This window comes from Cupressus sempervirens, chromosome 6 (assembly GCF_028749045.1).
Source record: "Cupressus sempervirens isolate cs-2001-9-10 chromosome 6, ASM2874904v1, whole genome shotgun sequence".
Lineage (NCBI taxonomy): Eukaryota > Viridiplantae > Streptophyta > Pinopsida > Cupressales > Cupressaceae > Cupressus > Cupressus sempervirens.
This window is the reverse complement of record NC_143123.1, coordinates 416,726,208-416,751,969: the sequence shown is the minus strand read 5'-3', so window position 1 is coordinate 416,751,969 and position 25,762 is coordinate 416,726,208.

Below are 25,762 nucleotides of genomic sequence, written 5' to 3'. Positions count from 1 at the left end.
CAACATTGTACATGGGAATGAATTCAATAAATGAGATATATGTTCCATACCATTTTTTTGATGAAATTTCTATCTAATAGTATATAAGATCAACATAATAGTTGTATGCCAATTATTTGCAAAAATGTTAGTTGGTTGTAGGTGTAAATTCCATATCTAGTTTCTATGTAAATGCATTAAAAAAATACCAAAAATAACTACACTTGCATATTAGTTCATTGTAAGAGGCATTAAATATCATTTGCAAACATTCTAAATTTCTTAGCATCATTCAAACTATATCAAACAATCTAAAACACAAAAGAAATAGAAAAAAGAAAGGAAACATACTAGTGTTTACCAATATTCCTTGAGCTAAAATCAGTCAATTTGGGCAAGGGATATTACATTGGTATCAGAGCTAAATCTTGCCATCCTGAGGGTTTAGCAATCATATGTAGCCACCTAGAGTTGGCTCTCATAGATTTTATACTCACAAGTGAGCTTTGTTTGATAGGGAACAAGATTTTGATAGGTAGCTAGACACCATGGGTGATAAGATAGAGCGTAACCCATAAAGAGACAATTGGAATCTGGATCAGGAAATAAGGGAATATTTTAGAGCAATGGTTATAGGACAAGAGTGGATGGCTCAGGCTTTGCAAGCACTCACCACCATGGTTGAGCACATGAACCCACAAGATAGATGCAATTCAGAATAAGGGGATAATAGGAGTGCAGTGGGATAGGCCCACATGTCTTACATTTGTTAGAGAGGAACTGATACAAGAGCTAGTAGAGGAAGCCAAGGATGGGACTTTTGTAGATATCATTATGGTTGCTAATGATGAATGGAAATTATTAGCACCACAAGTACGAAAGAGAATGACTTTTGAGAGGTTTGTGAACCAAAGAAGAGAACACTACCATGTAGTCAGACAAAATAGGATACCTAGTGGTGAGGATAATGAATTAAAGTGGGCTATAGGGAAGTTTTCTTTCACTACATTTGATGGGAGTAGCAAAAGCTTGGACTCACAAGCTTGATACCTTCTTAGCACTAAGACCTATGACAAAAGTGGAGGAAATAAAATATGCTATGATACATTTAGAGGGAGTTGCACATGATTTGTGCTACCATGGGATGGTTACCCTTTAGCATAACCAAGTTATTTCATATCAGGACTTCATGGATAGGTTGGTAGAGAGGTTTGAGAAGAAGGATCCAAAAGTCTACTTCAAGGAGTGGGCACAATTGAAATCGGTAGGTAGATTGGAGTATTTCATTAGTGACTTTAGAGGCTATCTATTATGGTGTTAGATATATTAGATAGAAGATTGGTTATTTTGTTCATAGAGGGATTATCCAAACCACTAAAGGGTTGGGTAAAAGCCTTTGATCCATTCAATTTGCAAGAAGTGATTAAGAAGGCTAGAAGTATGGAATAAGTAGCTCCATTAAATAAATTTTAGTCAAAGGGTGCATCATCTAGCAAAGATAGGCCATTCTTCAAGAAACCTAAGAGGAATGAAACAAAGGCTGAAAATCAGGATAAATCATTTGCTCCTTTGGATAGAGAGAGATTGAATGATTTAAGGAAGGAAAAAAAAATTATTGTAAAGGACCCTATGACATGAACCATGACTATCCTTTGAGGCAAAATTCAAAAGTAAATAGGGCTATGTGGGCTTATTATGAGGATTCTAATTCTGAAAATTCAAACCAATAATCTAAAAATAAGGAATCAATTGAAGAAAAGGAAGGCACAAATGATATATGTAATGAGAAGGCTGAGGGTAGACTTAAGGAGGCCCATCTCACTAGTGTTTAACAAGAGGGGTCATTCAGGATGAGAGAGGTATGGACTAGCCACTGACTTATTACCTTGCTTGATATAGGTGCTACTCACAACTTTATTGATTCTTGATTGATTGAGAGGCAAGGGATACCGATAGAGCAATTTGAGGGTTCGAGAATGAGGTTAGTTGATGGATACATCCTCAAATGTCATAGGAAGATTACAAGTCTACCCCTAGAGATCAACAATTTTGATATCAAAGCAAATTTTTATGTTGTTAACATGGGTGATATAGATTTGGTGTTGGGTATGATTTGGTTACATGACGTAGGGGAGTTCACTCTCAATTTGACAGATATGCAAATGAAGTTTTAGTTAGAGGGGAAGACCCATTTACTAAAGGCCATTCATGATAGTGGGTTTAGGATGATGTATTACAGACATATGGAGAGCTTGTTGAGACATGACTAGGATAGTTTTTTAGCCTATTGTACTTTAATGTCGTCATAGGGGCAGAAAAAACCAAAACATCACCCAAACATATAGGAACTAAGAATCAAGCACTACAAGGTTTTCAGTGAAATACCACCCGATACACCTCTAGATAGAGGTATTTAGCATATATTATTGAGTTAGAGGAGGGTGTTGAACCCATCATGATCACACCCTACAAGCATCCAAAGAGTTTGAAGAATGAGATCAAGAAAACCATCAAAGAACTACTAACTATGGGGCACATTAGACCAAGTAAGTCACCTTTTGCTTCTTCTATGGTTTGGTGAATAATAAGGATGGAACTCTTAGGATGTGCATAGATTACATGGTCCTAAAAAAGAAGACAATAAAAAAAAAAGGTAGCCCATCCCATAGATTGATGAGTTATTAGAGGAGCTACATGGAGCATGCTTCTTCTCCAAAATTCATTTGAGATTAGGCTATCATTAGATCTGAGTCAAAGAGTAGGATATAGACAAGATGAAATTTAGATGTCATTGTGGCCATTTTGAGTTTTTAGTTTGCTCTAGCTACTTTTCAGTCCATAATGAACAAGCTTTTTTCAACATCAGTTGAGGAATTTTGTGTTACTCTTCTTTGATGACATCCTAGTGTATAGTAGGACATGGGATGAGCATTTGTGGTGCTTAGACACTATGTTGAGCATTCTGAGCAAGGAGTCCTTGTATGCAAAGGAGTGCAAATGTGATTTGGGATTATCAGAGTTATTATATCTGGGTCACATTATCAGTGCTCAGGGAGTACACATCGATCCTGAAAAGATTTGTGCTATTATTGAGTGGCCTACTCTAGTGACCTTGATATAGATGAGAGGATTTTTTGGTTGTGTGGGTTCTAGAGGAGGTTAGTTAGTGGATATTCTAGGCATGCAATATCATTGATGGACTTGATGAGAAAGGGGGCTTTCTTACAAACTCTTGAGGTACATGAGTGTTTTGATAAATTCAAGGAGTTGATGAATTCTTTTCCATTGATAGCATTACTAGATCTTAGAAAACCTTTTGTGTTGCACTGTGATTCATCTAGCAAAGGTGGAGCAGTGCTTATATAGGACAAGCACCCAATTCCTTATGAGAGTAGGAAGCTCAAGGGGCTAAGAGGAGCTTCAACATTTATGATGAAGAAATGTTGGCCATAATGCATGTTTTGGCCAAATTTAGGTAGTATTTAGTGGGTAGAAAATTTAGTATAAAAACCAATCACAACAACTTGTAACATTTCCTAGGGCAATGAGATCTTAATGATAGGAAAAAGAAATGGGTAATTAAATTATAGGCATATGATTTTGATATTGCCTATTTCAAGGGGACACAAAATATAGTGGCAAATGCCTTGTCATGAAGATGCCACTTGAGCTTGATGACTGATATATCAGACGATTGGAGACATTTGATCCTTTCAAAGTATACAAAGGATACACGGGCATTGAGATTCATAGATGGATTGATCTAGAATAGTGATTTCACCCTTGTGAATGAGGTCATTATTTAAAAAAGGTGCATTTATTTGATGCCAAGGTCAAAGGTCAAGAGGATGATGTTGAGAATCTATCATGACTCACGTATGGTAGGACATCTAGGTTTTTTTAAAACCTACTAACAAATTCATGAGCATTTTTCTTAAAAAGGTCTCAAAGATGAGGTGTTACAATATGTTAGATAGTGTCCTACTTGCCAACAGAATAAACAAGACCACTCTTATCTAGTTGGTTTACTTAAGCCACTTTTTATTCCTTACAAGTAGTGGGATTATTTATCTATGGAATTCATTGCATGACTACTGAGAGCCTAGGGTAGAGACTATGTATATGTTGTTGTTGATTAGCTTACAAAGTTCGCCCACTTCTTCCCAATCAACACTACATACACTGCTACACAAGTGGCAAATTTTTTCTTTAGATAGGTATTTAGGTTGCATGGTTTACCTTAGAGCATTTTCAATGACAAGGATAATAGGTTTATGAGTCACTTTTGGCATGACTTGTTCAGATTGTATGAGACATAACTTACTCTAAGTACTAGATACCACCTCTAGACAAATGGTTAGACAGAGATAGTGAACAAATGGGTGGAGGAGTACCTCAATAATTGAATAGCAAGGAAAAAAAAGGCTTGGGTTAAGTGGACATATCTAAGTGAATATTTTTATAATTCCACTTATCACATGTCTATTCAGATGTCACCATTCATGGCATTATATGGATATGAGGCACCCAGTTTCATGGATTTATTGATATCAGATAGTAGAGTACCCTATGCTAGAGAATTATTATAGGAGAGTTAGGACTTTTTGAAGGCTCTTAAGGAAAATGCCACTAAGTCATAGAATAAATAGAAGCAGTGCACTGATTAGAAGAGGAATGGGTGGACTTTTGAGGTAGGTGATATGGTATACTTGATGTTGCAACCTTATTGCCAGTCCACTCTCAAGAAGAGTGGTGTCGAGAAACTTAAGCCGTGTTATTATGGGCCTTTTAAGGTGATCAAGAGAGTTGGAGACATGGCTTACAAGTTAGATTTTGTGGTAGAGAGTAGAGTTCATAATATTTTTCATGTGTCACATCTCAAAAAGGGATTAGGACACCAAATTGTTCCTTCTATAGTGCTTCCACCCTTGGATGATGACATGAAATTGGTTTTCTTACTAGAGGCTCTCACTAAGTTTAGGAAGAAGAATTTGAGGAGATGTACTATCAGGGAGTACTTGGTGAAGTGGAAGGACTTGCTAGTTGAGGATGCCAATTGGGAGAGTGAAGCAATTTTGTAGCATCCAGAGTTGAGATTTCTTGGGGACAAGAAATTTCAAGAGGGGCGAACTATAATGTCGCTATATTTTAAGCATCTTAGTGGATTTCTTAGCCTTACATTCTCCTAAGGCTAAGTGGAAAAATAAGGAGAAATTGATTAAATTAATTTCTTATAAAGTCACTAAATAAATTAAAATTAAAAAGGTGACTTTATATTAAATTAATTTAATTTTATAAAAGCACAACAAATTATTTTATTGGAAAGGGGGAAACTTCTAAGGAGTGCATTTTCAAGAAGTACAACTAATTATTACCATATAAAGGGGGAAGCTTTTAGAGAATACAATTAAATAATATTTTATTTCCTTCTAGAAGGGTGAAAGAAGAGAACAAATAGAGGCAAGAGCTTCATTGTTAAATATATTCAGGAGAAGAAACTAAGGGTTTATGATTTTAGTTAGTCATTAGAGAGCATCAATTCTTTAGTGTTGCAACTATTTGAGCTAGTGAAATATCCACTGAATTTGGCATTCAGGAGAGCTTCATTCTAGAGTTCTATTTGTTCTTAAATTTTAGAATAAACTTATTGTTGTCTACTATAGTACACATAAGAAGTGTCATGTTGTAGTGTTTATGCTTGATTCCAATTACAACTTTTATCTCCATCCTTGGGCATCACTATTATCAGGTTCCTCTTGCAACTATTAGTAGTTAGCTTTGTAATTTTAGGCATATAATTTTGTTATTGTAAGTGATAATTCAAAACTAGATTTAGCATTGTTGTAGTCATTATTGTAAGCCCATTTGTCTTGGCAAACTCATAGCAACATTGTACATGGGAATGAATTCAATAAAGGAGATATATGTTGCATACTATTTGTTTAAAGAAATGTCCATCTAATAGAATATATGATCAACATAATATTTGTTAGCCAATTATTTGTAAAAATGCCATTTGTTTGTATGTGTACATTCCATATCGAGTTTCCATGTATATGCATTAAGAAATACCAAAAATAACTACACTTGCATATTAGTTCACTATAAGAGGCATTGTAATATCATTCTCAAACATTCTAATTTTCTCAACATCATTCAAACTATATCAAACAATCTAAATAACAAAAAAATTAGAAAAGAAAAAGGCAACATACAAGTGTTTGACAATATTTCTTGAGCTAAAATCAGTTTGTTTGGGCAAGGGATATTACATTATTGTACATCCATTTATAAGTTATTACATTATCAAAATAATGAGCACTAGAGGCATAGTTCATGTTTCCTCATTCTATAATCTTCAAAAGAAACTTCCTTGTTTAAGGTATTCTAAATATCTCTAAAATGGCTAGTGGAGACAAATTTACAATAACATTTCACTCTATATTATCGATCATTCTATCTCTCAAATCATAATATTTTCCAAATTCCATAATCAAAGCCTAATGCTGAAAAGACAAAGAGAAATCAACTAGAACAATAATCCCACTATATACAATTGAGAAGTCATGTGTGTAAGGAGATGATCTTTGCATGTCAAAGCCTCTATGGTACTTCCCAATTTTTTCAAGCTAAACAATTTTGAATTATAGATAGAATTTTATCTCTATTTCCCCATCTCTCTTCCCTACAAGAATATAAAATAAATTCACAAAAGGTGTAAGTGCATAAGATGGGGGACCAGAAAAGGGGGTATAAGTGGCCACATTTTTCTTAAATTAGACAAATCTAAACTTGGGCAAGAAATTGAATATAGTTGGACTTAACCTTTGAAGATAGTAAAAGCACAAATCTATGTCACCCTTTTGTAGAGGAAAAGGCTTAAAAAAGTATAATTCTTCATCTTCAATGACATAAAACTTGTATTATTATTTAGAATTTGAAAATTAAAAAATCTAATGAAATGTGTAGAAACGGATGAAGTTTAGGATTATAATTTTTAATAATTATTTGGAATAAGAAGTGATATATTTTTGTAATTTTTATAGATGATTTTTTTGTTGTTGAAAAACATTGAAAACTAGGGGTTTAGTTCCCACCACAAAACTACTAGAAATAAACTTATTTCCATTTGAACGTAGACTATGTTATAGATAACATATATAGTTGAAACAATAAAAAATAAAAATTGACTTTAAACCTATTCTTTCTCTTTTATAATGACTCAAATTTTAACTCACCTAAAATCGATAGTTTTCATCTCCCACCACATTTTTAAAAAAAAATCTATTCTAACTAGAAGAAAAATTATACATCCTGGAAGAGGACTCTTTCCTTTAGAATGTCATATAATTTTAATATTTTTTAAATATGATTTAGTATTTTTCCTTCCTTAAAATTGACATATTTTTGAGTGTTAAAATATGTACTTGTAGGATTTTTTAATTACAATATACTATATCTAATTAAACACTATAAACTTTGTATGAGAATATTCTTGACTTTTAGCTCTATAAGATGGTGTTTATATGTTACTAAAATATTATCATAAAAAATAGTAAGAGTTATTGAAAGGTTAGTTTTCTAAAATAATTATATTTCTTTAGTATTTGGATACAAAACTAGTATGAACCATGCATTTAATAGACATTTATAATTTGAAAAGTGTGAGACCATATATAACTTAGCTAGAATGAGTTCATCTAGATCATACATGTTTGAACAAAAATGATTTTTGCATAGAAATACTCAAATTCAGTCATTTTGATAAGTTGGACTGAAAGGTGACACAACTTTGGACTTTTGTACCTCTAAACCTAGTTTATAAACTAGGAACCTTTTTTAAAATGGTGAAGGTTAATGACCTAAAAAAGGAGCATATAGAGTGCTTTTGTTTTTTGAATAAATTTATAACATATTGTCAAATATGATCGCCTTTAAAATTTTATTTTTATTTTTTAATCTCTCTGCTATGGATTCATCTAACATTTTAAAGTCTAAGATGCAATATTTTTGTAATTGTTTACCCTATATTTGATTCATTATGCATTTTTAAATTGCAGTCATCTTGAATTTTTATTTATTTATTATGGACCCTCTAGAATTTATTCAAGAATAATATAAAATACTTCATATTTTTCAAATATGTGTATAATGGAGTCTAGTTTCTAGAAAAGTAGTGTGTTTCATTAAATGATGAAATAGCAAAAATTTATCCTCAAAATACTACATGTTGATTTTTGATTAAAAAAGGACATACATTGAAAGAAAATTGTAGATGAAAAGATTAATTTAATGAAAATTAACAAAAAAATTATGGTTGGATAGCTTAAAAAGAGATGTATAATCTTTTGTAACTTGATTCTCTTGTATATAACCATGAGTAAACCTGATGGATTTGACACAATTGAAAATATAGTTTTGTTTGTAAACTTGCTAGAATATATGTCTTAGACCTATTTGAGAGGTCAAATCCGTTGGGTTAGATATCCAAGGAAAATTAAAACCTTAAGCATGATGATATTCAATGGATTCAATAGGGCACACACTCTATTTGAAAGATTAAAAAAATGTTAAATAGGTTTTTTTTTTGGCATTTTAAATAGTGTGTACACCAAATAGCTCATATGGGCTATGATTTTCATTATCCCAACCTAAGGCTTGGGAAACACAAGCCATATGTCATATGCCTTATAGGGAATTCACCCTACTAAAAATGATGGGAAAAAAAAAAAGTGAAAACTTTTTGGTGACCCATCTTTGTGGACTTAGTCAAAGAGAATGCAATAGAGAAGAAAATTATAGAAACTATTTCTACAAAAAGGAGAAAATATTGGGATTTTGCAGCAGTTTACCCACCTTTCTCATGAATGTGTTTTCTCTCTTTTTCAAAATATTTGTATTTTTTCATAATTTTTTTACTTTAAAAAAATCTCCCTTCCCCAATTTTTTTAATCTCTCTTAATTTCATATTTTGCAAGAAACTATTTTTCTCTCTCCTCCAGAATTCTCAAAAAAATTTATGGTCTTAAATAAAATATTCACTCTTTTAGAAGCAATATTGATTTTCTTCTTTCTCTCAACTTTTAATTTGAACTTTATGCAACTATGTTTAGAGAGGGATTCCTATATAGATTGTTCCCATGAAAAACATCTTTAAAATTATAAGCTATGATTAGGAAGTTATTTTAACCGAGTTTCAAAATTTCATGAAAATTCTTTCTAATATTTTCAAATTGTGTTGCTTAAAAGTATCATGGAGAAATTTATATATTTGAATTTGATTAGTTATTCCAATTTTTTTAAAATTATTTACTAGTTTTCAATTAGAGGGCAAATAAAAGGTTTTAGGTTGAACTAAAACACCATTTAGTTTATACAAATGATAACACATTATTGTCTATAAAACAATCTATGATATTCCATCTTGCAACCCCTAATGACGATAGATAAGGGAATGCACAAGATCATGGTCAACCAAACTATGCCCTTAAGTGGCAATTAAAATTTAGCATATCAAGGTTATGTCAACTTGATGTCCAATTTTTAACTTGTTATAAAATTTCAATAAAAAAGTTGTGAGAAAAGAATATGTAGGAATTGAATTTAGTTTCATCAAACTATTATGCATTCTACAAAAATTTCAAGACAAATAATTAGTCATATGCCTAACCACCTTTATCAATATTAAGTTATAATATTTTAAAAAAAATATTATCGATACAAGAAGAAGACTCATGCCCAAATGTCACTACAACACTTAGGGTCAAATTGCAAGGGCAATTTGTGATGGCTGTGTAATTTGTGGTCATTTTCATGTATTTTCTTTGTAATTTTCCTCAACACCATTGCAATACTGACGTTGGTGTCATAATTGTAACATCCTCATGTGCATAAAAAAATAAAGAGACACAATGATCATTTTCCATTTGTTTTCATTTTAGAGAGAGTTGTGTGCAAAAGAGGTTGAGAGCTATGAACATTTTCATGATCCTTGTGATTGATGCATTTGGTTGTTGTTCCCTCATGATCTTTTCATTTCATTGTCATTCCCTTGTTTTACTATTTCATTATTGTTTTGTGCTCTTTCTCTGTAATTTCATTGTCATCTTGTGTCCTTTCGATATGATTTCATTGTTGTGTCATACTATTGTGGTCGGGCATAACATTAAGAAACCCCCCTTTGGAAAAATGTATAAAATCATGGTGAATCCAACATTATTTTAGGGGAAAAAAATTAATTTGAATTGCCAATTTTTTTCAAAATAGGAAAAATTTAATTTAACTTGCAAATTTTTTCCCATTGTATGACAATTTTATAAAACTGTGGTGAATATTTAATTAATTTAGAAAATCGTGACCAAAAATCAAAATATATAAAACCATAAATTTGTATCATCCAAGATACAATGACCCTATTTAATGATTTTTAGATGACACATGCTATAAATACATATATTAAACTAATCCCATAGGTAACAATGAAACTCTTTTCCCATCCATTAATATTCCAAGTATGTTATCATGTTTTGAATTACTCTTATAAAAAAAGGTGTAAATTTAGGTAACAAGAATCTTTAGTTTTTATTACATGTTGCTATCACATCCTTATGCTTCCTTATAGTATTACATTACACTAATTGTACCGAGGATGTTAACTAACATTTAACAGATCTTAGAATCAAAGTGTTTCAAAATAGTTCCCAAATCTACAAAGTACATATTTACTCATAGATTATATGAATTAAAAAGAAGTTTAGTTCCTATCTATTAGGGTTGACCTTATAGCATTCATAAAATAGTCTAAATCTCAATACCAATACCTTACACATATTTTACTAAGTTCCAAAAGAGCCACAAATGGAAGCATTAGTTTAATGTACTCCCCATGTTTATTTCATGGTATCAATTTTTGTATTACAATCTCCTAACCCTGTTTTATTAAGTTTATTTTAAAATGTTCATCAAAAAACAATGAAATTGAAGCTCCAATATATTTTATGGTTTATTTGTTTTTATATAGTCTAAGTTCATCATGTGGGTTCAATCATTCTCACACTTGTTCAACAAGGAGTAGATGTTTATCTAGTTTAATCAATAGCTAAAAATAAATATATGACAACAAAAAAGCTGATAATTACCTAAATCTCTAAGAAAGTGGGAAATAGAATGCGACAATATAGATAGCAACACTACTTCCCAAATGATAATAAGGAAAAATTCAATATAAATATTGAGATTAAAACAAATCAGACAAAACAACACCCTTCTAGTCTAGGTTTCATCGAGAGTTAGCAATTGAATTGAAGTAACTTGGAGCAGAGATATCTGATATACATTCTTGTTGTCTATGATTTAATACAATAAAATGTTAAGTCTCCATTAGATTTCCCAATTTTTATAAATGGTGGGTGACTGTGACAAGAACCTAATTCACTTACATCTTCTAGATTTTCAACTACAAGTTCCATGTTAAATGATTGAGGCCAAAACTTTGGATGGTCTTTGTAGATGAAATAGACAGAATCAAAATATCTAATATTCATAAAAAAATGATTTCAAATTATTATATATAAGATTGGAGTCACTAATCTCATTCAAACACATCAAGGCATGATTTCTAATGATGTAGATCATTGAACACAAAACTATATTCCTCCCTATTGAGGCATTTCTCCTCATAGGAATTCACATAAACATGATAGAGTCTCACAACTTATATGCTACAACTAATGTACATTGTAATAATAATATTAAGAAGTTTGTACCTTTTTTAAAACTTCGTAATAACAAGCATTGGACCAAAAAATTAATTAGTTAAGAAGGAATGAAATTCACATGCAACACTCACTACAACGGTGACACAACAAGGACTTCATCAGATTGGCCATGGCCTACCCACAATCATTGATTTCATATAGTATCAACTTGGCCATAATTCAATAGCTCCTAGGTTAACTTTCATTACATTCACACATTTCGATCAAATGAGTATGGGGATTTTGGAGAAAAAATTAATATTCTCAAGGGTTCAGAAATTAGTTCTCATTGGAAGAGAGGTATCTTCAGGTCTGATTAAGCTAATTTGGTTTTGAGTACCACAAAGGAGGAAATGGAAACAAAAATAGTTAGACCTATAAAGTACAACTTGATGAAATGTATAATAGCTAGTCTATTAACACAATTTTACATTCCTATCGAATTCTTCATTCATTCATTCAATTAATTCATCTTTGAATAAAATATAGTATACTGAATAGCACACAATCAAAATAAAAACTTTAAAGAACTTGGTTAAATTTTTTGTGAGTGGAGAACCTGGTTAAGTTTTTTTTGAGTGGATAACCTCCTCTCTTCCCAACTCTTCTTCTCTTTCTTCTTTTCCCCCAAATCTTTAGCTTCCGCCATGACTTTCTTAAACCCTCACACATTCAATCCCCTCATGTATCTATTAGTTTGCCAAATAGACTAGAATATTGTTGTAAAAGGGTCGGTGACGGGTCTAATTGATTACACTAAGATGTTTCAATAAAATTGGTAACAAATTCTGTAAACCTCTCAAGAATTATTCTCAGCAAGATTCCCATTTAATTTTAATTTCACAAATTTAAAATATATCCAAGTGGAAAAATGGAGAATATTATATTCGGTAAGGTAAAATGGGTTATGACATCCTTCCCCCCTTAGAAAATGCATCATCTGTGATGCTAATATGTTAAAGTTTATAATCATATTAATAGAATTTTAGAACCTCCATACAATAAGGATCAATAATATAAACTCTATTATTCATAATAATGCATGTATTGAATTCAATTCTATCAACCATATTTGACTTTCATCTATTAAAACAAAGTCAATTTTTTTTCCTTAAATGAAATCAACACATTAAAATATTAACTCTCATGGAACTATCTTTTCAAGGATTCTAAATATAGACAACTCAAGATGACAAAATCATTGACCAAGTTGACTAATAAAATAAGTCAACAACTTTCTATAAAGTAGAAGTGACATGCATGGTGAATCATCACATATACATAACACCAATGCAAAAAATCATCAAAAGTAGATAAAAGAATGATTTATACATACCCTTTTTGCATTTCCATAGGAAGACCATTTTTTCATACACTTTTCACATAGGCCAAAAAGTCAAATCAGGTTAGTCAAAAGTCATCTACAAATAGTTGAGTCAACAAGTAGATACAATATCTTTCAATTAATTTTGCAACTTCATTCTACTTTCCAACTTACATGTCAAAATCATAGGTGCAATAAAAATTACATTTCATAACCAATTATCGACCAAATTGTCGAACACAACATGTCATCACATGACTATGCTATAAATAAAAATATCAAAAGAAGTTGATCTATATGTCCAACTTTATTCTATTGTATGTAAGAATCATGTCCTGCTAAGCAATTTCCACATTATCAATAGCAAGAAACATGAAAGTAATCAAGAAAACCCATAGTTTGACCTATACGTCATCCATCCATCAAAATGCATGATTTAATAAATACAAAAAGTATAATTTAAAGCACCATACCTTAATGGGTATCATAGAAAATGTTGACCTACATGTCAGACATGGAACAATAAGAACATCATATAAGTGCAATGTCATCTACCACGTAATTAGAACCATCAAGTAAATCATCTAGGTATGCTCACCAATCACCTACAAGGATCAATAAATCCATTTTTTATCAATTTAGTGACGTTACGCTTTCAAGCCCATCTCATCACCATAGTGTTCTTAACTAACATATAAGCACAAGTTGTGATGTATAGCCCTCATGCCATTAAATCATCACATATAATATGGTTTGAGGCACTTTTATTCCCTAACCATGAAGCCATCCAATTCTATGGAATTCTACCTAACACATAGAATGCCCAACCATGCAATGCCTAAACAATACAAAATACACTTCCTTGGGATGCTACCTAACACATAGAATTCCCAATCTAGCAATGCCCTCACAATACCATAGGTACTTTCTGTAAGATCCTACCTAACAAATAGAATTCCCAACCTAACAATGCCCAATAGTGCAAAAAGGTAGGAGGTATCTGGTGTAGTCATGAAACATACTACTTCCCACATATGTCCAAGTAGCCATAATCATGGATGTCACAGGGAGATCAAACATGGGAAAGCATATCAAATAACATATGCAGATACCTTTTCCCAAAGCATTTTGTTAGTGCCAATATTGCATTGGCAGTTAGAGAGGAAAATGAAAGCAACACTCCTACCCTTCCCTATTTGTCCACATTTGACACCCACACTGAAAGGTAAGCTTTCCAAAAAAAAAAAAAAACAAAAACAGAAAAGAAGAAGAAGAAGAAGAAGAATGAAATGTTCTTCACAATCTACTCCCTTACACATCCTCCCATTTCCCCACAATAAACATCCTAGATGACATCACATTCAAATCACAAGACTAGCATCATCAAAAATACACACACACCCCCTAGCCACCTCAAGATCAAAAAAAATCTTGAAAACAAGATTAATAATTCTCAATTCAAGGTTCAAAAGGAGGTACAAAACCAAAAATAAAAGTGAACAAGAGTCACAATAAATAGGTCACATATGAAATTGGTGGCTCGATGGTCACAAAGAACATAAAATTTCAAGCTATTCCTTCATCACATCTAAGTTTATGAAACTAAACATAATAAAATGAAAACCCAATTCACTTAAAGCATAATGACTTTCACTAGTCACAAAGAGGAAGTAGATGTTTAATGAAACCTTGCATCCAAGGATCACTAAGAAAATAACCAAAATTCACATGCATCACATGTAATTTATCTTGATAATCAAATATTTCTAAATGCATAATGAAACATGCAATACTTTTACAAATCAAATCCATGTTCTTCCTATTTATCATACTAGGTTACTCAATGAACTGCATAAATATGGCATAAACATAATTCTTGCTCCACATGTGCATCACATGCTATTTACACAATTAAAGGTATTTTTCATTTCTATCACAAGCCATGTCTTCATTTGGTAGGCACTTAGAGCCTAATGCAAAAATCAACCATCATTTGACTATCTCACAACTAACAAAATTTTACACTCTACTTGCATCACACTTGCAAGAAACAAATATTTAGAGTATAATACTGAAATATTCATATTATACCACCACATAATTTAAATCAAAATATAATCATAACCATATGAGATAGGATAATTACCAATTATTCCATAAACTTTCCATTTTGACAATCTTTAAAAGAATGCAATTTTAACTCAAAATCATGACATGCATAAGGAACATCATATCCTTCTATGTCAAAAGTAATAATAGCTAAGAGATGCAACATGCAACCCATGCCCTCATCTCATACAACATAAAGTAAACTAGTTGACTTACAGTTGTGTATCTAGCATATTGACTTGAAGGCCCAAGTGTGGAACCAAGAGCTCTAATATCATATGTAAGGACTGCCCCTGCAAAATCAATGCCACATCAACAATCTCCATAAAATGTGGAAAAATTCAATGAGAGTCAAAGTCATTTGAATATTGACTAGTCAACATTTTTTCATTAGCTATCATTAACTTTAACAAAAATGATACATATACATAAATGCTCAAAACTAAAAGAAATCATAATTTCATTACTAAAATACCGAGATGTACCATTTATGTTGACCTTTTGACAAAAGCTCCAAAACCTATCTAAGAATAGCAAGGGCTGCTTTACCACCCTACCATGAAGCTGTTAAGCTTCCCTGGAATCTTTCTTGACATGAAAGATACCCAACCTGACAATGAGATAGTCTAAACAAGTAAAACTAAGAGGATTAATGAAATTGTGCTACATAAGTATTGTCAAGAACACTAATCAGTCAATAAGACAACAAAATAACATTCTCTTAGTTATCACAATATCATCGCTAACATTTATAGAAAAAAATATAACATAGTTAATCCAACATTGAGTTACATATACCTATCAACATGCAAGGATAAAAACATAAAGTCCATTAACATGCATCAATGAATCACATCAACTTAGCTAATCTCTAGCAAGAAAGTTAGTCCAATTTCCAAAAGAGCATACAAGTACCACCATCAAATCTCTAATGACATGTTATAAATACATATACTAAACTAATCCCATAGGTAACAATGAAACTCTTTTCTCATCAATTAATATTCCAAGTTTGTTATCATATTTTGAATTACTTTCATAAAACAAGGTGTAAATTTAGGTCATGAGAATCTTATTTTTTATTCCATCTTACTCTCGCATCCTTATGCTTCCTTATAGTATTACATTAAGTTGATTGTACTAAGGATGTAAATTGACATTTAATAGATCTTAGAATCTAAGTTTTTCAAAACAATTCCCAAATCTACAGAGTACATATTTACTCATAGATTTTATGCAGTACAAAGAAGTTTGGTTCCTATCTATTAGGGTCAACCTTCTACTCATATGTTCCATGGTTAAGGTAATTGTTATAGCATTCATAAAATAGTCCAAATCTCAAAACCAATACATTACGCATATTTTGCTAAGGCCCAAAAGAGCCACAAATGGAAGCATTGATTTAATGTACTCTCCATGTTTATTTCTTGTTATCAATTTTTGTATTACAATCTCCTAACCCTATTGTATTAAGTTTATTTAAAAATGTTCATTAAAAAAACAATGAAATTGAAGCTCCAACATATTCAATGGTCTATTTATTCTAATATAATCTAAGTTCAACATGTGGGTTCAACCATTCTCACACTTGTTCAACAAGAAGTTGATGTTTAACTAGTTGAATCAATAGCTGAAAATAAATATATGACAACAACAAAGCTAATAATTACCAAAATCTCTAAGAAGGTGTGAAATAGAATGTAACGATATAGATCACAACAATACTTCCCAAATGATAATAAGAACAACTTCAATATTAATATTTAGATTAAAACAAATTAGAAAAAACAACACTTTTCCAGTCTAGGTTTCACCAAGAGTTAGCAATTGAATTGAAGTAATGTGCAGTAGAGACTTCTAATATACATTCTTCTTGTCTATGATTTAATACAATAAAATGTAAATCCTCCATTAGATTTCCCAAAGTTTATAAATGGTGGCTGATTGTGACAAGAACATAATTCACTTACATCTTCTAGATTTTCAACTACAGGCCTCCATGTTAAATGGTTGAGGCCAAAATTTTGGATGGTCTTTCCAGAAGAAATATACAGAATCACAATATCTAATATTCATAAAAAAAAATGATTTCAAACTTTTATATATTGGATTGGAGTCACTAATTTCATTCAAACATATCAAGGCATGATTTCTAATGATGTAGATCATTCAACACACAACTATATTCTACCCTACTGAGGCTTTTCCACACACAAGAATTTGCATAATCATGATGGAGTTTCACAACTTATATGATACAACTAATGTGCATTGTAATAATAATATTATGAAGTTTGTATTTTCTTTTTAACTCAGTAATCACAACCATTAGACCAGAACATTGAATGATTTAAGGAAGAAAAAACTTTATTTTTATTGTAAAGGACCCTATGACATGAACCAAGATGATCCTTTGAGGCCAAAGGGGAAATTAAATAGGGCTATGTGGGCTTATTATGAGGATTATAATTCTGAAAGTTCAAACCAACAATCTAAAAATGAGGAAACAATTGAAGAAAAGGAACGCACAAATGGTATATGTGATGAGAAATTTGAGGGTAGACTTAAGGAGGCCCATCTTAGTAGTGTACAATAAGAGGGATCATTCAAGATGAGAGAGGTATTGGCTAGTTAGTGAGTTATTACTTTTCTTGATATAGGTACTGCTCACAACTTTTTTGATTCTAGATTGATTGAGAGGCATGGGAAACAGATAGAGAAATTTGAGGATTTGAGAGTGAGGGTAGTTGATGGCTACATCCTCAAATGTCATAGGAAGATTACAAGTCTACCCCTAAAGATCAACAATTTTGATATCAAAGAAGATTTTTATGTTGTTAACATGGGTGATATAGATTTGGTGTTGGGTATGACTTGGTTACATGACATAGGGGAGTCCACTCTCGATGTGAGAGATATGGAGATGAAGTTTTAGTTAGAGGGGAAGACCCATGTACTTAAGGCCATTTGTGATAGTGGGTTTAGGATGATGTCTTACAAACATATCGAGAGCTTATTGAAACATGACTAGGATGGGTTTGTAGCATGTTGTACTTTAATGTCATCACAATGGCAACAAAAATCAAAATATCACCCAAACATATAGGAACTAAGAATCAAGCACTACAAGGTTTATAGTGAAATACCACTAGGTAGACCTCTAGATAGAGGTATTTAGCATATATTATTGAGTTAGAGGAGGGTGCTAAACCCATCATGATCACACCCTACAAGAATCCAAAGAGTTTGAAGGATGAGATTGAGAAAATCATCAAAGAACTACTAATTATGGGGCACATTAGACCAAGAAAGTTGCCTTTTTCTTTTTCTATGGTTTTGGTAAAGAATAAGGATGGAACTCTTAGGATGTGCATAGATTACAAGGTCCTAAAAAAGAATACAATAAAAAATAGGTAGCCCATACCATAGATTGATGAGTTATTAGAGGAGTTACATGGAGCATGCTTCTTCTCCAAAATTCATTTGAGATCAGGCTATCATTAGATCTGAGTGCGAAAGTAGGATATAGAGAAGATGAAATTTAGATGTCATTGTGGCCATTTTGAGGTTGTAGTTATGCCATTTGGGTTAACTAATGCTCTAGCTTCTTTTCAGTCCACAATGAATCGGCTTTGTCAGCATCAGTTGAGGAATTTTGTATTAGTATTCTTTGATGACATTCTGGTGTATAGTAAGACATGGGATGAGCATTCTTGGTGCTTAGACACTATTGAGCATTCTGATCAGGGAGTCCTTGTATGCAAAGGAGTCTAAATGTGATTTCAGATTTTCAGAGTTATTATATTTGGGTAACATTATTAGTGCTCAGGGAGTACACATGGATCTTGAAAAAAATTGTGCTATTATTAAGTGGCCTACTCTAGTGATCCTAACATAGATGAGAGGATCTTTGGGTTGTGTAGGTTTTATAGGCAGTTAGTTAGTGGATATTCTAGGCATGCAACACCCTTGATGGACTTGATGAGAAAGGGGGCTTTCTTATAGACTCTTGAGGCACATGAGTATTTTCATAAATTCAAGTAGTTGATGACTTCTTGTCTAGTACTAGCATTACTAGATCTTAGAAAACCTTTTGAGTTGCAATTTTATTCATCTAGCAAAGGTGGAGTAGTGCTTATTTAGGAAAAGCACCCAATTTATTATGAGTGTAGGAAGCTCAAGGGGCTAAGAGGAGCTTTGGCATTTACGATAAGGAAATGTTTGCCATAATGCATGCTTTGGCCAAATTTAGGTAGTATTTAGTGGGTAGAAAATTCAGTATAAAAACTAATCACAATACCCCAAATTATTTCCTAGGGCAACAAGATCTTAATGATAGGCAGAAGAAATGGGTAGTTATATTATAGGCATATGATTTTGATATTACCTATTTCAAGGGGATGCCAAATATAGTAGTAGATGCCTTGTCATGAAGACCCCACTTGAGCTTGATGACTAATATATTAGAGGATTGGAGACATTTGATTAGGTTGCAAAGTATGTAAAGGATACATGGGCATTGAGATTCATAGATGGATTCATCTAGAATAGTGATTTCACCCTTGTGAATGAGGTCATTATTTAAAAAAAGTGCATTTATTTGGTGCCAAGGTCAAAGGTGAAGAGGATGATGTTGAGAATTTATCATGACTTGCCTATGGTAGGACATCTAGGTTTTTACAAAACCTACTAGCAGATTCATCAACATTTTTCTTGGAAAGGGCTCAAAGATAAGGTGTTGCAATATGTTAGAGAGTGTCCTATTTGCCAACAAAATTAATAGGACCACTCTTATCTATTTTTCTTTCTTAACCCACTTCCAATTCCTTACAAGTATTGGGATTATTTATCTATGGACCTCATCACATGACTACTAAGAGCCCAGGGTAGAGACTATATATATATATATATATATATATATATATATATATATATATATATATATATATATATATATATATATATATATATATGTATGTATGTATGTATGTATGTATGTATGTATGTATGTATGTATGTATGTATGTATGTATGTATGTATGTATGTATGTATGTATGTATGTATGTATGTATGTGACTCAAAAAATGGTGAGTACTAGATAACTCATGCCAAAAGTAACTCATAAACTTGCTATTCCTGTCGCTAACAATGCTCTAAAGTAAACCATGTAGCCTAATAGCAAGTTTATGCTCACTTTGAGTACTAGATACCTTCTCTCGGCAAATGGTGAGACATAGATAGAAAACAAGTGGGAGGAGGAGTACCTCAAGAATTGAATAGAAAGGCAACAAAAGGCTTGGGATAATCAAATATATCTATGTGAGTATTGTTATAATTCCACTTATCACATGTCTATCTAGATGTCACCATTCATTGCATTATATGGATATGAGGCACTCAGTTTCATGGATTTTTTGATATCAAATAGTAGAGTACCTAGTGCTAGAGAATTATTAAAGGAGAGTTAGGACATTGTGAAGGCTCTTAAGGATAATTCTATTAAGGTATAGAATAAATATAATCAGTATCCTGATCAAAAAAGGACTAGGTGGATTTTTGAGGTAAGTGATATGGTATACTTGATGTTCTAACCTTACCACCAATCCACTCTCAAGAAGAGTGGTGTCAAAAACCTTAAGCCACATTATTATGGGCCTTTTAAGGTGATTAGGAGAGTTGGAGACATGGCTTACAAGTTGAATTTTCTGGCAGAGAGTAGAGTTCAAAATATTTTTCATGTGTCACATCTCAAAAATGCATTAGCACACCAGATTATTCCTTCTACAGTGCTTGCACCCTTGAATGATGACGTGAAATTGGTTTTAGTACCAAAGGCTCTCACTAAGTTTAGGAAGAGGAATTTGAGGAGACATACTATTAGGGAGTATTTGGTGAAGTGCAAGGACCTACTAGTAGAGGATGCCAATTGGGAGAGTGAAGAAATTTTGCAGCATCCAAAGTTGAGATTTCTTGGGGACAAGAAATACAAGAAGATCAGACTATAATTTCCCCATCTCTTTAGCATCTCAGTGGATTTCTTAGCCTTACATTCTCCTAAGGCTAAGTGGAGAAATAAGGAGAAATTGATTAAATTAATTTATTATAAAGTTATTAAATAAATTAAAATTAAAAAGGTGACTTGTATTTAATTAATTTTATTTTCTAAAAGCACAACAAACTATTTTATTCGAAAGGGGGAAGCTTCTAAGGAGTGCATTTTCTAAAATTACAACTAATTATTGCCTTAGAAAGGGGGAAGCTTCTAGAGAGTACAATTAAATAATATTTTATTTCCTTCTAGAAAGGTGAAGGAAGAGAATAAATAGAGGCAAGAGCTTCATTGTTAAATATCAAATTATTGTCAATTACATTTGATATACACTCAGGAGAATAAACTAAGGGTTTTTAAATTTTAGTTAGTCATTGGAGAGCATCAATTCTTTAGTCTTGCAACCATTTGAGGCAGTGAAATATCCACCAAATTTGGCATTCAAGAAAGCTTCATTCTGGAGTTCTAATTGTTATTAAATTGGAGAATACACTTATTTTTGGCTACTACAGTACATGTGAACAATGTTTTACTAAAGTATTTATGCTTGATTCTGATTGCAATGTTTGTCTCCATGGGCATCACTATTATTAGGTTCCTCTTGCAACTATTAGTAGTTAGTATTGTAATTTTAGGCATATAATTTTTTTATTGTAAGTGATAATTTAGAATTAGATTTAGCATTGTTGTAATCATTATTGTAAGCCCATTTGTCTTGGCAAACTCATAGCAACATTGTACATGGGAATGAATTCAATAAAGGAGATATATGTTGCATACTATTTACTTGATGAAATGTCCATCTAATAGCATATATAATCAATATAATATTTATATGCCAATTGCTTGTAAAAATGTCATTTGTTTGTAGGTATACATCCCATATCGAGTTTCCATGTATATGCACTAAAAAATACCAAAAAGAACTACACTTGCATATTAGTTCATTGTAAGAGGCATTGTAATATCATTTGTAAACATTCTAATTTTCTTAGCATCATTAAAACTATATCAAACAATCTAAAACACAAAAAAATTAGAAAAGAAAAAGGCAATATACAAGTGTTCGACAAATATCCTTGAGCTAAAATCAGTCAGTTTGGGCTAGGGATATTACATTATTGTACATCCATTTATAAGTTATTACATTATCAAAATAATGAATGCTAGAGGTGTAGATCATGTTTCCGCATTCTATAATCTTCAAAAGAAACTTCCTAGATTAAGGTTTTCTAAATATCTCTAAAATGGCTAGTGGAGACAAATTTACAATAATATTTCACTCTATATTATTGATAATTCTATCTCTCAAATCATAATATTTTCCAAATTCCATGATCAAAGCCTAATGCTAAAAAGAGAAAGAGAAACCAACTACAACAATAATCCCACTATATACAATTGAGAAGCCTTGTGTCTTAGGAGACAATCTTTGCATGTCAAAGCCTCTACAGTACTTCCCAATTTTTTCAAGCTAATTTTTTTTGAATTATAGATAGAATTTTATCTCCATTCTCTCATCTCTCTTGCCTACAAAAATAGATTATAAATTCACAAAAGGTGTAAGTGCACAAGATGGGGGACCAGAAAAGTGGGTATAAGTTGCCACTTTTTTCTTAGATTAGAGAAATATGAACTTGGGCAAGAAATTGAATATAGTTGGACTTGAACTCTGAAGATAGCAAAGGCACAAATCTATGTCACCCTTTTGTAAAGAAAAAGGCTAACATAAGTATAATTGTTCATCTTCAATGACATAAAACTTGTATTATTATTTAGAATTTGAAAATGAAACGGACTAATGAAATGTGTAGAAATGGATGAAGTTTAGCATTATAATTTTCAATAATTATTTGGAACAAGATTTGATATATTTTTCTAATTTTTATAGATGATTTTTTCTTTGTTGAAAAATGTTGACAATTAGGGGTTTATTTCCCACCATAAAACTATTGGAAATAAACTTATTTCCATTTGAACATAGACTATGTTATCGATAACATATATCGCTTAAACAATAAGAAGTAAAAATTGAGTTTAGACCTATAGTTTCTCTTTTATAATGACTCAAATTTTAACTCACCTAAAATCGATAGTTTTCATCTCCCACCACATCTTTAAAACAAATCTATTCTAACTAGAAGAAAAATTATACATCTTGGAAGAGGACTCTCTCCTTTAGAATGTCATATAACTTTAATGTTTTTTTAATATGATTTAGTACTTTTTCCTTTCTCAAAATCAAAATCTTTTCAAGTGTTAAAATATGTACTTGTAGGATTTTTTAATTACAATATACTATATTTAATTAAACACTATAAACTCTATATGAGAATATTCTTGACTTTTAGCTCTATAAGATGGTGTTTATATTTTACTAAAAAAGTATCATAAAAAATAGTAAGATTTTTTAATTTTATTTTAAATAAAAAATGGCAAGCCACTATAATATTTTATTAAACTAATTCAAGAGGTCAACTGGGGAAAAATCAGTAAGAAAACCCAGTCTCATCCCTATTATACATAAAGTAAGTATTTGGAGAAAAAGTTACAAAGGATGAGATTATTATCTCTCACCAGTACATCAGGATCAGGATATGATTCCATATAAAATTTTGACAAGTCATTACATACAAAAGGATTATTATATCCAAGTAATATATGAAGCTAAAAGGAATAAAAAATAGAGATACATATTCATAGAATTATTCTAAAAAGTCATCAAAACCTCGAAGAAATTTACTGTCAAAATCATGAAGTCCCTCCCAAACCTCCAAGTTGCCATCATCAGAAGAACCATGTCCACCAAGATGATGCCCCAAACTAGAACATGTGTCTAAAGTGTTGTTGGACTAACCCAAATCAATATTATCTTTAAATACTGATTTCCAAATATTCTGGTCATGCAACTACAAGTCAACAATACCTGTGTTTAAACCCATGGAGCTTGAAAAATTAGAAACCCTTTGAAGATCAATAAGGGCATGTTCCACCTTCTTGATTCTTTCCACCAGTTGGAAACCCATTGATTGTGAGGCAGATTTCAATACTTTTTTTAGATAAATGAAGCTACAGTTGTCTACCGACTTCTTAATGGCATAAAAAAAACAAAGAACTTGTGTTTTTGAAGAAGTTGATTATGTGAAAATAGGCTTCCAACTAGTACCATTCCATTCCATAAATTATATTTTTGCATGGCCAATATCAATTTATTACCAACAAGGAAATGTGGATGAATTACCTTTTGGGCCAAAGCATGAAGCATCTCCAGAGACTGCATGAGATCCATAGCATTCGAGAGAAAAATAGAGAAAATTTGTGATGGGTAGAAAAATAGAGTCACCAAGGTACATAAGAGCTCATCACCGATGATGAATCGAATAGCTCTTCAAACTATGGGTGAATGTACTGTGAACATTTGATCAAACACCACATCCATGATATCTCTGGGCAACACAACTTCCTCTAATGTTAGTGGTAACTAGATACAATTTTTTTTTTGGCAGAATGACATGGTGTTGTTTGTGAGACAACTCACAAGTTGAAGCAATGTCCCACCCATGATTCATCTTGATTCACAGTCACAAGGCACAAAATTAGATTTTTGCATATGAATGCAATTAGAATATGGGATAAATATAGGTGTTATTCCACATCTAATAAATTGCAATGAGAAAAATGTTGTAAGCCATGTGAAAGCTCATGTATTAAGTCCTTCCATAAGCTGGAAATAGTACTTTTAATGCCGCACCTTAATGATTTAGATTTAGCCACATGAAAGGAATCAATACAAAATACACAAATTGAGTATCGTCAGTACAACAAGAAGGTTTTGAAGTGACCCAATCATACTTCTCAATTTTTGTCAGCACAAGTTTCATGTGAAATAAATTTGCATGAATAAAGAGTGTACTCAAAGAATGTACTAGAGCATATCAGATCATAAATGTATATTTAAGCATTTATGGTTGTAATGTCTAATACCAACTCCACCTTTATACTGATAACCAAATCAGAATCCAAGCAAACATGGAGTTAATTTAAATGGCAAACAAGTGATGGTTGCCAAGCAAATGGTCGAGTGCTACACAAAAATGTAACATGCACCAAACAATCATAGGAATGAAACATTTTTTAAACCATATATGCCAAGAACACCATGTTTACCAAGTCTGAACCATATATGTCAGGAACACTATGCATGCTGAACAAGTATTAGTAATTACTAAGTCAAGTAGAAGGTGGTGAGCAAATGTGTATTGGTGGTTGCCGAGTCAAACAAGAAATGATTGTTGAGCAATTATACTAGTGCTGAGTAGTATAGAAAGAACTACTCATTTGTCAAGCAATTCGGCAATCCTTAATATTGACCAGGAAGTTATGCCCTGTGAAAGTAACATGCACCAAGCAACATAGGAATGAAACATATGTTGAGCCATATATGCTGAGAACACCATGTTTGCCAAGCTCGAACCATATATGCTAGGAATACTATGTATGCTAAGAAAGTATTAATAATTATCAAGTCAACTAGAAGGTGTCAA